This window comes from Dreissena polymorpha, chromosome 11 (assembly GCF_020536995.1).
Source record: "Dreissena polymorpha isolate Duluth1 chromosome 11, UMN_Dpol_1.0, whole genome shotgun sequence".
NCBI classification, from domain to species: Eukaryota; Metazoa; Mollusca; class Bivalvia; order Myida; family Dreissenidae; genus Dreissena; species Dreissena polymorpha.
Window position 1 is genome coordinate 80,442,510 of NC_068365.1, and position 16,366 is coordinate 80,458,875.

A 16,366-nucleotide genomic window follows, 5' to 3' on the forward strand; every position below is an offset into this window, starting at 1 on the left:
AAAAAAATATGTAATGGTTATATTACATTGGAAACAGGGTATAGTATATAAATATTACATGGCTGACAGGGTGACAGTAAATTTGTCAACTTGAGGAAATACTGTCAACCGAGGCGAAGCCAAGGTTGACAGTATTTTTCCGAAAGTTGACAAATTTACTGTGACCCTGTCAGACATGTAATATTTATTTTATTATACCGAATAAATTATTCAAACATGAACAGTTTATATGAACCATAAACAATTTAAGCGTGTCGTTTATACTAAATTGATTTTCTTTTTGACTCCTGTCAAAGCTTAAATAATGGCATTTATCTATTCTAGAGCACAGTTTCAGCTGAATTCGATATTTTAAATACCCAAATACAACGGACACGCAAAACTGCGTACTGCGCATGCGTGAATGGGACAGTATAATTTTCGAACATTCCGCACGTGATTGCTAAGGCAGCGGGATACAGTATTTTTTGTCAGTAATTTTTTTCCCGCTGGTGGCACTTGATTGCTATGGCAGCGGGATACAGTATATTTTGGACAGTAAATTTATTCCCGCTGGGTCTGACAGTATTTCTATGTCACGATGGCCTATGGGAGTTTAGCATTGTAAATAAAAGTGATGTAAAATAACATGTGATAAAAATAAAATGGAAATATTTGACTTTTTTTCAAAACAATTGTTTGTCTGCTACTATGGATAGTACCAAAGGCCTAACATTGCTCTAAAAGTGCTAGTAGTGTATTGTACAACAAACACTGATTAATAAAACTGGGTATTCTCTAATCTGCATCAATACTCAAACGAAATCAAATTGGTTTTACTGGTTACTTTAATCTGTTTTAACTATGTTTCACAAATAAGTTATCTTTTTTTCTAAACGAATTTCAGAAACTTATTACACTTAAGGCTTCATTAAGACCCTATAACCACAAACTACTGGTCCTACCCTATGGTCTCAAAGTCCTTAACAATGTATACCAAGACGTTGAAGAAAAAAGATGTGCAGTACTTATTTGCCCATTATATGCTTAAGATCCGTCACAATTGATGAACATCCACCTTATTATATGTTATAATGTTTTAAATTCACCATAACAACTGTTTAAGAGTATAACATTCCTAGTGTCAAGTTGGACATAATATATATAATGTGAAGTTATTATGTGGAGCAGAACAAATGCCATTAATTGTTGGTAAACTACAAAAAGCTACATTACTTTGTACACTGATTTGTTTTCTTGTCATTCAACAAAAATATTATCCTGTCTTGAGTATTGCTGATATTTTTATTGCTGGAAACCCCTTTAGGCGATCCGAAAATGGTTGTACGGGGATATAACAAAATGACAGCGCAGTCTGTCGAAAATGCTGTGCACAGTGTGTTTATAATTGTTATAAATCTTGGTATAATGCAAAGTGGTTAACTAGTGACCCATTAGTCTTCGGCAATAGTCTTAGAGTGCCATTTGATTTCACTCATTTTCGAAGGCTGCCATAATATTCCGTTAATAAACATCTAAAAGGTATATTTTTTATAAGATTATTTATTTATTCAAGTTATTCAAATTGTTTTTCAAGCCATTTAGATAATTACCGAAAAAGGTAATTGGACTGGGATTTCAAACCACAATAAGTAGGCTTCAACATTTTGTTATGATATCTATTACAGTTATAACAGACATTAATAACGATGACAAAAGTTACAAAACAATCATTAAGTATTAATATCTATAAATAAGTATCGATTTTATTCGGATTAAATTGCCAGGTTAATATTTTTGCATTATACAGAAAAAAAATATCCATTTATAACAAAGATTCCAATTCCATTTTGCGTGGACCGGCTTCTTAGATCTGCTCAAATTTTGCTGTCAAAACTTCTGTTGATTTCAACAATTACACGGTTAAAAATATTGTTAATAAAATTACGCGCTATCTTTGAAATGACTTAATCGAGAAATTAATTATATGGTGACCTGTCGGTTTCATATTGAATACAACAGTATTTTAACGCTTAAATACGAATACTCACTGCATGCACTGGGTTCCCGGAAAAAAACAACGTTTTCGCGTAAAATAAAGTTGGGTGCAACTTAAAGTACAATTTTTTTTACTTGTGAAAAAACATTGGGTGCGAACGCACCCGGCGCACACCCCTGGCTGTGGGTATGGTTTACAGATGGAGAAGAGTATAATGAACGCCAAATGTCATTGTACACATTCTGTTAATAACGGAGTTATGGCCCTTTGTATCTTTAAAAACGTTTTTTGGTGTGTCCGGAGCCATATATTGGAAGAGCTTTGGCGGTTTTAATTGAAACTTGGTATGAGTATGTATATGGATAAGTGAATGATGCACGCCAAATGGCATCGTACACCATCGGATAATAACAAACTAATGGCCCTTTGTATCTTGAAAAATGCTTTTTGTGTGTGTCCGGAGCCATATCTTGGAAGTGCTTTGACGGATTTCATTACAACGTGGTATGAGTATATATATGTCCATCCGTCCAGAAAACGATTGATTCCAGAAGTATATTGGCGGGGAATATCATTTCTACGAATTTGCTTGTTTGTTTTTCGTTGGTGCCCGGTGGGCGTTCTGGGTGCTTTCGGTGTGTGTTTATTGCGTTAATTTGCAATATGAATTTGACCATGAATTATTTACATCCTTTGCTAAAACAGTGCTTAACGATAACGATATAGTTATAGCAGTTAATTTGTAGATTTCTCTAAAATTAGAGGTTTCAGAAGGTGATGAAGGCAACTAGACACCGTTCATAAGCCATAAGTCCTCACACGCCTCCTGCCATTAAAAGGGTCTTTTCACATTTTGGTAAATTGACAAAATTTAAAAGTAAGGTTGGTTCAGAATCGCAAATTGTCGTTTAAGTTATGATATTTGTGAGCAAACAGTAATACTGAACAGTAACCATGATCTAAAATAGCCATTTTATGCATTTTTTTGACGATTTAAAAACCTGAAAATTGTAAAGAGTTGCAACGCGAAACGATTGAATAATTTGGAGAGTTCAGAATCTGTTGCTGTCGTTATATTTTGTGAAACTACCAGGATTGCTTATATAAAGTATAAAATAAAGTTTTCATTGTATGAGCACGGATGGCCAAGTGGCCTAAACGGGTAGATTTTTACTCCAAGACTCCATGGGTCAGTGGTTCGAGCCCTGTTGAGGGACTTTTTTTCTTTTTTAAACTGTATTATTGAGTTTTTAGTGGAGCTGTTTAGATCCAATGTTTACATTTATTAATATAAAGTATTTTAAAACAAACTTCAATACAAGCCAAAATATGTGAAAAAAATTGAAAGGAAAACGGACAAATTAGCAGTTCGGTTTCGAATCCTGCTCACGGTTAAACCTGAATTATTCATATCTTCCGATTATTGTTATGGGTGTACGTGAAGTCATACCGCAGCTGCTTTTAACAACACGTACGTTTCACTTTGTGAACTTTTTGAAAATTGGTGTGGTGGATTGGCATTTGAGGCGTCCTGTGTGCTCTTTGTGCATCGGCGGTGGCAAGCAGATTGGACGGGCCGTAACGTCCATGGGCTTGTGCTTTTGAATGGTGGGTTTATTTGTGCACTTGTTCGATTTTGAGTTTATGCTTACCGTATAATGTTATTAATAATATTTCACTTTTCGCATGCCAAGCATGTGCATGTTTAATGGTACGCTACAACGCATATGTTCCTTATCGATTTACAGAAAAGGTAATTATACTTAATTCTGATTTTTAAAAGGAGCGTTAATGCAACATTATGTCATTAAACAATGCCCAACATATGTATCCGAAAATTCTCGCCATATGGTCTCTTGTTTAAGATATTCACAATTAGCTACGGTTCCGACGATTGAAGCAGTATGGAAAGTATGCGTGCTTGTATGGACGGACAACATGAAAACATTCATCAGTAAATCTTCATTTTAATTACGTCATACATTTTTGTTGCGAAATGTTGATATAAATTGTGTGGAAGATGTGTGTTAACACGTGTGTATCATTTCGTTCAGAATGTACGCAGAAAGTTACAATGTGGATTTCAGGACGGGCTTGGGTGCATAATGACTAGCTTTAGTCTCCGCGAATGTCTAAACTATGCCAAGGAGCTGGGTTCAAGTGTATATCTATGCTTCCTAGACGCTCGTCAGGCCTTTGACAGGGTATGGCACGATGGACTATTTCATAAACTTTTATCAATTTCCGGTGCTAATGATCCTGATCCAGTCATTGATACTAACACACTTCTCGCACTCCGTGAAATGTATCGCAACTCAACAAGCCGCGTTCGCCATCGAGGATTGATCTCTGAACCACTTCCGGTCGGGCAAGGAACCCGTCAGGGAGGCAAAAGTTCGCCGCTGTTGTATCTCATTTACATAAATGGCCTGATAGAGACACTTGAAGAAAGTGGTAATGGCCTGTGCATTTATGACATTAATATGGCTTCGCCTACCGAGGCCGATGATATGGTTCTGGTATCATACTCTAAAAATGGACTGGAGAGGATGCTTAAGATGTGCTATGAATATGCAAACAGGTGGAGGTTTCTTTATAACGCATCGAAGTGCTCCGTACTAGTCTATAATAAGAAGACAGAAGAGACTTCAACCTTCTATCTAGGGCATGAACGTCTTCCCGCTAGCGACAAGTATACCCATCTTGGTATTGAATGCAACTCTTTTCTGACCACTAATAATGCGATTCATGATGCATGCGTGCGACTGCGAGGAACATACATGAGCTTGTGCTCAAAAGGGGTAGCGCCTGAAAGACTGAGTCCACCAACTCTCTTAACGATATTCAACTCATCCGTTATCCCAAAGGCCCTATATGGCTGTGAGCTATGGAACAACAACTCGAAAGTGATCTCGTACAACTTTTAATTGCACAGAACTTTTGCCTATAACACATGCAAGGGTATGACAGAAACATCTCAATAGATTATTGCCTGTCAACCGTTAATACCGTTCCGATTGTGAATGAACTGGATATCAGAAAACTAACATTCCTCGGCCAAATATGCAGATTAAATCCTAAATACCTAGCGAAAGATATCTTCAATAACAGACTTATACGTCACATTGAACTAGAAGGCCAATGCATCGGATATATCCCTGATGCATACAGGATACTACAAAAGTATGACTTAATGAACGTCTTACGCTCATACGTCCAGGATGGAAATTTCCCCACAAAGCGAAAATTGAAGAAAATAGTTGAGCGAAAAGTCGTAATGAATATAAAGAACGAAATACATAGTCGCATCAAGGGCAACGATCAATGGGGAGAAACTGCGCGTGTAATAGACTCCAATAATTACTCCCCTTTATGGAGAGTAGCAAAAGACAATCGAAAAATAATTAACGTGTGTTAAACAATATTGAATAGCATAGATATGTTTGTGTCTAGACAGTATGTACGAGAATGCAGACATTGTTGCTTGAAAACCGTTAATATCGTAATTCATAAGTTGTGTTATTGTCACTTGATAGAGGATAAGCGAAAACATCTATGGAAAATTCTATTTGAATGCATCGGAATAACGGAATTTTCGCGCTTCATCCACTTAAATGGCTTAGAACAAAGTGCATCGTTGCTGAAAATGATATCTGAAACTGTTGACTCATATTTTGTGCATTTTGAATTGTGCAAAGCTGCTTTTAGCATCCTGAACTAGGGTCAGACGCTCTGAGCCACTTTTTTTCACATATGTTGGCATGTCGATCCAATCTATGTTAGTGAACCTTACACTTTATAGCAGTCTTCCGTGGAAGGCAAAACCTGTGACATATGTTAAATATATTCGCCTATTATGTCTTTATTTTCGTTTTCGCTTTAAGACATATCCTCGGCGAATAAGTTACACTGAAAAAAGGTAATTATTGTTATCTCAATTTGATTATTTTCCTAAGGAATGACAGGAATTAACAATTATTTATCATTTATATATAATCTAATTATGTTATACTTATTATTGTAAATAATCTAATGCCTGTATTGAGGTGTTTCATATTTATATTTGTTTGTGTATATACTCGATTGTTCTTACTTGCTTGTATTATATGTTATGCTCTTCATGAATGAGGAAAATAAAAGTCTATCTATATATGTACATGTATTTTGAAACACGTTTTGTTTTTACTGGATTAGTGAATACAAGAAAATTTTGGTTGATCGTGGTTGATCTATTATTAACCATATGTCATTGCGTAATATGTTTTGTTGTTTCTAAATTTTATAACTTTTTTTTTACTTTTTCAACGCTTTTGAACGTGTTTTACAAGGTTTGTTAAAGGGGCCTTTTCACAGATTTTGGCATGTTTTGAAGTTTGTCATTAATTGCTTTATATTGATAAATGTAAACATTGGATCTAAAAAGCTCCAGTAAAAAATCCAGGATAAAATTAAAAAATGGAAAAAAAAAAGTTGCACGCAGCAGGGTTGGAACCAGTGACCCCCGGAATCCTGGAGTAAGAACCAATTAGACCGCTCGGCCATTCCGCCAATTACATACGTGCAATGTATTTTATACTTTATATAAGCAATTTTCGAAGTTTCACAAAATTAAACGACAACAAAACAACTAGATATATGTGTGCGTGATTTTTAAAGTTTAATCTCATTATCACTTTAGTCGTAACCCGGCGACAACAAAGCCGTGTTCCAAGATATTGGAGGCGACTGATTAGAGCAACGTATATACCAGTAGCTACGCCGACATTTGAGTTGCGTTCTGAGAAAACTGGGCATAATGCATGTGCGTAAAGTGTCGTCCCAGATTAGCCTGTGCAGTCCGAACAGGCTAATCAGGGACGATATTTTACGCTTTTATTATATTTTTCATTTAAATGCAGTCTCTTCTTAACAAAAATCTAATTTTGGCGGAAAGTTTTATCCTTGAGTAGCCTGTGGGGACTGCACAGGCTAATCTGGGACGACACTTTACGCATATACATTATGCCCAGTCTTCTCAGAACGCGACTCAATTTTGTTACGGTCGTGTGCGGTCAATCGTGAATGCAATTAGTGATGGCAGTGACGACGAAGACGATCACCCTCCAACACTTCATGCAAATGAAAGCCATGCACAAAACGAAAACAGTACCATTGATCATTGATTATTTGATGAAGAGATGTGGATGTACGAGGCCTTGTGAAAATAACTTTTCACCAGCTTCTGCACATCAGTCCATATAAAGCATGCGCGTGCAGACCAATGATGGAGAGGAAATGTCCCTTAATGGACTTTAAAGCAATTTCTCAGACATATCTTCTAGCACGAAGACATAATAGAAACGATCCCGCGTAATAACACAATTTACAATTAATGGTGTTTCAAATTATAAGGCAAATGTTCAAATGTTTTTAACGATAAACATGCAGCGTCGTAGCTACGCTGAGGCACGCCGAGGCAGTTGTATCGGCTTAATGTGCAGAGCAATGTTGAGATTACAAGAAAAAAAGAGGAACATTTATTTCAAATAATAAAATCTATATAAGAAATTGAGGCAATTTAATGAATTTAAGGCACTTTGATATTCACAATCAAATATTATCATTGAGTTCAATTGTTTCATGTTGAGGCAGATAATTATTTCAATTTAATAACTTCAATTGATGCCAAAATGGCTCAGCAAATGATTTGAAAAAATTCGTATATTAAACAAAGCGTCGCACTGTACATTTCAATGCTATAATCTTTGTGGGCATGGGAACGTACCGAGCTAGAATCGGGTGTTCTACGGTTAAGTCTGGGTCTATATTGGACCAAGACTCGATTCGACGTAGATCTGTTTTCTTCACACTATCAGGTAGATCTATATTATTTTAGTATTTCAATAATAAATATATAAAGCACATTCTTTTATCCATATACATATTATGGCTTGTATGAGAGAGCTGCGTCTCATTTTTTTTTCTTTTTCTATCTGACTTCAAATGAATTATATTACTGTTTATCTGTATTTAAGGTTGTTACATCATTGTCACTTCAAAGACCGTTTATGGTAACAGAATCTAAAATTGACAATAAACTTGTAGCAGTTTTTTTGTTAACTTTATTGATATAAAACGGCCATATGTAGCGTCCACGATTCCGATAATTTGACCTAAGATACTGCCTCGGCTAAAATTTTAGTCTGGCTACGCCACTGTCATGTTGTCCCGTATGCAGACAGTTATTTGAGGTGGACTTTGACACGCACTATCCTTTGACGATGTTTATCGGGTTGTGCAGTACATCGTGACACCATAGTTTGGAGAGGAAATCGGTCTACAATACGCATCAGTCCTAAGGGAAACAACAACAGTCCGATCATCTCCATTGAATCAAGTATTACAAAGCTGTAACAATTACATGCGCAATAACTGCTTACTTTAGAGCAGTTATTCATTAGGGTACGACGGAATGCACAATCAATAAACGCCTTATGTTGATTACACAGTATTACTTTCAAGATATCAAATAACACGAAATTAAGGGACAGAAATGAATGAAATTCTATTGGTAAATGACGTTTGTCTTGTATTGTTATACAAACTACCGAAAGAGTATAGTGTCCATGATAAAAAGATAATCGTTTAATTATCTAGCAACACTTGTTTGACGTCCGCGGTCAGTCTGTCTGAAAATCTTTCCTGCAAACCAGAACAGGATACCGACAATTGTCAGTTTTCTAATAACCAAAGCGCTGAAGGTACTGAAATTGTTCGCTATTGCAAATCATTTTTTAAAATTAATCGCAAATTTGAAATGTACACAGGTCATTCAAATTTTAAAAAGAGTGTGTTTTAACGCATCGGGTCGAGATGTGTGTTCATTTTTTATCATCATATTTATTTAACTTATTCAAAATAGCAACATAATGATCATTTTTTGACGTTCTGGAAGTATAGAAAGTATGATGAAAATGATAGAACTGAATATAAAGAAAATTTGCAATCAGCATCATATTAAATGAAAATTTTTGGAACATCGAATACCTTTCTCACTAAAAATACAATTTCATGATGGAAATCCCCCGTACATTTTTTTTTATTTTGACACCATATACACTTTCAAAATATACAATAAGATGATCGACGAAAATAAATATAAAATAAATATGCGAGCATTACTATTTACCCACGAAGTAGGTAGTCATAAAGAAAGCCCAGTTGACCGGTACTTTGTTGTTTATGCAATACTTGTTTCCCGAACAGTTCACACCATGTCAACAACTCTGACCTAAACATGAGTATGGAGCACTAATGCGCTGTTTCGGCATAACTGTTTTACCCAGGTTTTTACTTTATATTTTTTACGCCAGCAGACACGCATGAATATATTCAAATATTTCATAGGCTGATTCGGGAAAAACCTCTGAACTGTGGCTACATCACTGAGTCTGTACTACGCGTAAAGAATATAGCAGTGTAAGGAATTCCGGACTCTGTATGTTCAAACGACCCAAATTGTGACCCAGTTACAATTACGCGTTAACATCCATCTCGCAGAATTTCAGGGTGAGTACCGGTACTCGATCACTTAATCGTCTGGGAAATATATAATTGACTATCGATAAACACAGTTTTGCTTGCAAGATGAAAAAACCAACACTACCGATATAGTATGGTGTCACGAAAAGAGGACACTCGTTTAATTAGCCAACCACATATGTTTGCATTACTCTGTCATCACGTCTTTAAATCGTTCCTGAACGCTTGGATAGGCTGTCCTTTTTTACCATTTTACTATTTTGAATTCAATTTTGTATCAAAAAGCATTGTGCTCAAATGTTCCATTTACAATTAGCAATGAGATTTTTAATGACCCTCGTCATGCGAAAATGGATCTTATTCCATATGCACCCATCATATATATATAGCCCACTCAGCCTGCGTTTCTCTCAGTCTGGTCAGGAGATACATACCAATACCAAACATATTGAGTGATTTTATAGCGAAAGGCATCGCCTCTTACCAGACTGCACAAATGAACAAGTTGGGCTTAAGATACGCTGGCCGAAACGTATTAGACCCATTTTCACATGACGCGGCTATGAAAGTGCGATTTAAATGCGTCGCAAGAAAACTGGCGTGTAAATCAAGTATTAACATACGATATATTTCCATGACGAAGAAATACACTCATAATAAGGCATGTGAGGACACATATGATATGAACTCTCGTAGTGGATTTTTATCTACTTACACTTATGCGTGGTTTGACAATGATTACACACATTTCATGCGGTTAAAAATGCGACTTACAAGAGAAAAACACAATGGTTAAACGTTTGTGTTTAATTTAATTATTTAGAAGCGTAAATTTCAAACTGTATTTCAAAGTCAGCGTTAACGCCGACTACCTTTTTAACAGATATTTCTTATGATATGTAGTTTTTTTTATTCGGTTTTAGCGATTTCAAGCATTTGTGTTGTAGTCTAAAGTAGTAACGGTATACCTGTAGCTATTGGTGATTTCAACGTTTTATGAATTGAGAACTTCGAATATAAACAAACTTACTCTTCTACTATTGCGTTGTTAGCACCCGTGAATACCAAAGATCGCCGCTATCTATTAAAAACAAAAGAACTTTTCCCAGACACATGAAATTTAACGCCGCTGTAGTAGCATGCATTATGACCGTGGATACGCAAAAGTCGCGTGAGTGTATTGAACATCCCACTTTCTTTGTTTTTCAGCAGTAGTTTTATTTTCCCGTAGCTACTACAAGCTTCAGATTAGGAATGACCTCTGCTGAGCAAACGTACTACGTCGTTAAGACGCAGCAGATAGTGGACTATTTTAATCATTCATAATCATTCTCTTCTGCGACACGTATAATACAAACATTGTTTATTGACTGTTTTCTATATGCATTCCGTTCAAAAATAGTCCATTTAAGGCCCTATAAAGGTGACAAATCCAATTATAATGCATATAAATTGGTATAATTTTTACCGGATTTCAGTTCCTCTTGCATAAGAAATGCTAATAACACAGCTTAAGTGCAACGTTGTCAAAAATTATGGAAGATATACCCTTTTCATAATTGGAGGAAATGTTTACAACTTTGCAACTAACGTGATGTGTAGTCCCAAAGCGGTGACGTATCCTAAAAAAAAGCCGAAAGAACATTCAATTTTAAACAACTTTTTACCTGCAGAAAGTAACATATAAGATCACTACAAACGTTTAAACCATTAAGAAGAGACCTACTTTGTGAGTGATACCGGAAAACGTTGAAAATCAACGATATATGTTTGGTGACCTGAGTCACTTTCACTTTCCCGAGTAAACAGCGATGTAAATAAACTGATAGTTTGTAAACACGATTGACTTGCAGGACACTGTATTTTGAGCTCAAATCAAGTTGCATTGCTCATAATTTTATCGTAATGTCCAATAGCATATACATATAGTTTTTTGATAACCTTTATAAATAAAATATGGAAAAAATATTAAAAATCGGTAAATAATTACGGATCGTCACCTTTTTAGAGCCTTAAAACACGATATTCACATTACATTTTCTTTTGTGAGTGAATATAGTAAAATAACTCAAACCTCTTGCATCAATTAAACAACTCTTTTTGTGTGGATGCGGCAGATGCGGCAGTTTTCAGGTTTATCGTAGTTAAGAGAGAACTGGCTTGAAACGCGAGGTACTAGCTTTAGTTGTTCGCAAGCGAACATCTAAAAACTGTGTTTGATATGCCATTTAAAAGACGCAATGAGATTGTTTAAGACCTGCGTCATGCGGAATTGAATTTGATGTAATATGCTGAAAGCGTAACTCCAGCCAGCCTGCACATCCGCGCTGTCCTGTCAGGATATGTATACTGAGGAGGATTCTCAGGAGATACCACGAAACCTTGCAAGTGTTTTTTATAAAGGATAACGTTGCCCATGACCAGACTGCGCAAGTATTGTGAGGACACATACGATGTGATATCACAAAGTAAAATTTGTTTTTACGAAGACTAGTATGTAGTTTAATATACGTGCACTTGATAACAAAAATATCATGCAGTGAATATATATATATATATATATATATATATATATATATATATATATATATATATATATATATATATATAAGCGACTACTAAGTGAAAAAAATAACAAAACAATACTTAATCCTTTGTTTTTTTATTAAATTTTCTATCTATATTTCAAAGTCAGTATTTACGCTGAATATCTTTTTAATGATGCTATAGTTCAGAATAATTATCTGAATGTGCTTCAGTGCATACTGTCAAGGTTTCAAGATTGGGCTATTTGTAAGGAGTGATTCCCAATGTCTACAATAACAATTAAAAGATATTAACATGCAACTCATCCTTCCTTTTTAAATGCGATGTTTAATACAGAATAATTATCTATAAGTGCATATTTTCATGGTTTTGCGATATAGTGTCTTCAAGATGTTAAAGGGGTCTTTTCACAGAGTTTGGCATGTATTCAAGTTTGTCATTAAATGCTTTATAGTGAAAAATGTATACACTGGATCTTCAAAAGTGTATTAAAAAGACGAAAATAAATTGATAGAACGAAAAAGTAACTATCAACTGGGCTCGAACGACTTACCCCTGGAGTAAAAGTCTATCGCATATACAACTCGGCAGTCCGTGCTCACTCTAGTATTGTTGTATTTTATACTTTATATTAGCAATCCTCGTAGTGGCACACATTTATTTAACGACATCAACAAAACTCTCAAAAATATTAAATCGTTTCGCTTTGCAACGCTCCATAATTACCAGGGGTTTAAATCGTCAAAGCAAAAGATGCATATAATGGATATGTTAGAGCATAGTAAATGGTCAGTATTACTGTTTCCGCACAAATATCACAACTACAACGAAAATTGGCGAATTTTGAAATTTTGTCAATTAATAAAACGTGAAAAGATCCCTTTAAAATACAAGAGATTTCTTGCGCAACTCATTATGCATGCTGCATGTATTTTTTTTTCAAATGTGTACATAACCATTATCTCTAAGTGCCACAGTCCATATTATCAATGCATCGCGATGGAATAGTTTTAGGCCTGGGGCGTAGCCCTAAGTCCATAGCAATGATACACATTTCTGAGACAGTCAGAATTGGCTGCCTGCCAAAACATACGAATGAATGATTTCCCAAAAGTCCGATTTACAACTGGGCGGTAATTCATGCGCAATCAAAGAAGTTCTTCGCAGATCTCAATAAACCGCCTTGTAAATACAGAACACCACTATATAACATGACAATGTCATAAAACATGTAAAAAAATATTATTGAAGCAAAATTGCTAAGCATTGGCAACGACATAGTTTTTATTGTTTGCATATTCATGCGAGAATAAGTTTCTCACTTGACGGTCTAGGCCGAAAAATATGAGTATCTACGGAGACAGTAAGAAGATTTGTTTTCTGATACATTTGTAGAAGACATTACATTTGGTATTTATAAACATATTTTAAGATATTTTTATTTTATTTTGCGTTAACGAGACATTCAAGAAAAAAGAAAATGAAAAAACAAACAAACAAATATTCATGATCATTCTTTGAAATAAACGAAGTTACCGGATATGATATTTCACTGCGCAGAAATTCACTGCGCAGATCGAGCGCGCTAATCGAGCGCGAAAAGTTCTACTTGAGACAACGTACACAATATGTACACCGTTCTTTATGATGGTAAAGGCCCAGTCTCACTATGATGCCGGCGGGGCCCCTTTGCGTGAAGCGGGATATATCGGGGTGAACCGTGGCTCTACCGGGATGAACCGGGGCTACATCGGGGACGACCGGGATGAACCGGGGAAAACCGGGGCTCCATCGGGAAAGTATTTAAATGTTTAATAACTCCGGGATGAACCGGGAGTCAACGGGATTGACCGGCACGGCACCGTTGCTCTACCGGGGCCCATACAGACCCCGGCAGAGCTACGAAAACGCCCCGATGAATGCCGTTAGAGTCCCGGTTTAGCTATGGTATATAAGAAAACATGCCGGGGCATTACCGGCGACGACCGGGGTAAAACCGGGGCGTTGCCGTAGCTCTTCCGGGGTCTGATTCCGGTATAGACACGGTGAGTGCCGGCGGTGTTACGGTATACCGGGGCTACGCCGGCTTACACCGGGGCACTACCGGCGACCACCGGGGCTATGCCGGGACGCTTCCGGTTTTAATCGGGGCACTACCGGCGACAACCGGGCTTCACCTGGATAAACCGTAGCCAGTCCGGGTTGACCGGGGCGGCACCGGGTAATAGTGTGACTGCATTAAACAATTTCTACGAATCATCCCTGTCCTCGCCGGTCGACCGGCGTTAGCAAACCGGGATGGACCGGGGCTCTACCGGCGAAAGTGAGACTTGGGCTTAAGTGGATTTTCTTTTGTATACACATTACAAAGGAAGTCTGATCTGTTAATTATGCAATAGAAAGCTATTTTAGGCTATTGAAAGTGATTTATTTGACGCCAACAATACCAGTTTTATGCGGCCATGGTGTTGTTGTTGTATATCTTCACCGCCAATGTAGACGAACCTCTCTCAACCAGATATGTAGAGTTGAACAAAAGGTTATCGTTCCCACCACCAGTATCGTGTAGTCCTCCACCGTATATGTACATTATAGTATATACACAACTATTGTCTTTTCTAACAGTCTCTGAGCTTCTGCACTCAACCGCTAGGGTCAATCTGTATAAATTCGGACAAATAGAGAAAATTCGGACAAAACATCGTTAATGCATTTTATGTCACACTAAACCTAGCCCCAGGCCTTCAGTGCCTTCAGCGCTTTGATTTAAAGAGCAATGGTCCATTTTTTGAAATTATATACAGAAGCTGTTGAGCGCATCCCTCCCTTATTTAGCATTCCATTTCCCCCAAACTTTTCATAGAATTATAACCTCCGATTGCTTAAGCGTAAATGTTTGAATGCTGTGTTATTTTTTTAATAAGCGTTGATGTATTTTGTTAACAAAATAGATGATATTTTATTTCACACATATACATTTTTTTAACCCTTATTTATTGTCATAAAAGGTGCTAAATTAAGGCGGTCCACGAGGTGTTAGTACTACCCCCTCTCCCATTTAGTCAATGCCTGTCTGTTCTTCAAGCACAACGAACGGCTAAATACTGTTTGGGCTGGAAGAAGTTATAAGACTGTTTACATTTTCTCATCGCCATCATCAGCAGAAGCAGCAGCAGCTAACCCTTGACCGGTTTGTTGGCCGTTTGTGTGTGTGCGGGGGGGGGGGGGGGGATGGAATGAAGAACGATGTTTCAGAAAGCCTCCTCCGGTTAGGTCATTTGTGTGCTGTTCAAAGTAATTTATTCATGGCAAAGATTGTCCACTATTTTTCATTATCCACCCAGCTTTTCTTCTGACGGCCTAGAAGTCGACTTCCCTCTAGCGCGCCCTTGAGAACAGTTTTGCACAGAGAGTCGTGTCTGGTGACGTGTCCAAACCAAATCAACTTGCGACGTATAACGGTCGCCAGTCGGAGCTCTTGTGGACCAACAAATTATTAGGAATTTGTGATTGATTGTGTAGATAAATTTTGACCTCAAACACGAAGACGATAGTTTTTATGTTATAGTAGCTATTAAACATAAAAATATACACCTGTGGTTGACCACAAAGTATTCATTAATAGAAACGCTGGTTTTAGGTTTTAAATATACATGAGCGAGAGAGAGTTGTTTTATTTACTACTTTCCGCTTAAGTTCAAGCTGGATATACATCGGATACGTATTTATTGTGAATCTTGGGGCAGCCCTTAGCGGTCTGGTCGCCCGCCGTATATTAATTATTTGGCTTGAATATTTTACGAAAAGTTACTGAAATATCTTGTTAATTAGAATATTTTGTTTAACAGTAGAAAAAAGTTTCAATGAACACTTCAACAGACTTGTGTATGCATTGTTATCTTATCGAACTATGGTTCACAATTTTACTTTTACATGAAAGCTTTTGTATATGTTTCATTAAATGTATATACTTTCTGAAAGTGAATTGTTATTTTCAGATATTAAGATGATGCTAAAATCATGATTATCGCTATTATATGGTTATGAATCGTGAGAGTTACAAACATTCGATATTATTGAAAGGTTATATGTGTGCGCTTGTAAATGTGTCCAAGAAACTTTTTGCAATATATTAGGTGATAGTGGTAGATGTATTAATGCAATTGTTTCGACGCGAGCACTTGTTAGCTCACCTGAGCGATAGCTCGAGGTGAGCTATTGTGATCACTCAGCGTCCGGCGTCCGTCCGTCCGTCCGTCTGTCTGTCTGTAAACAATTTGTAAACATCTTCTTCTACTAAACCATTGAGCCAATTTCAAC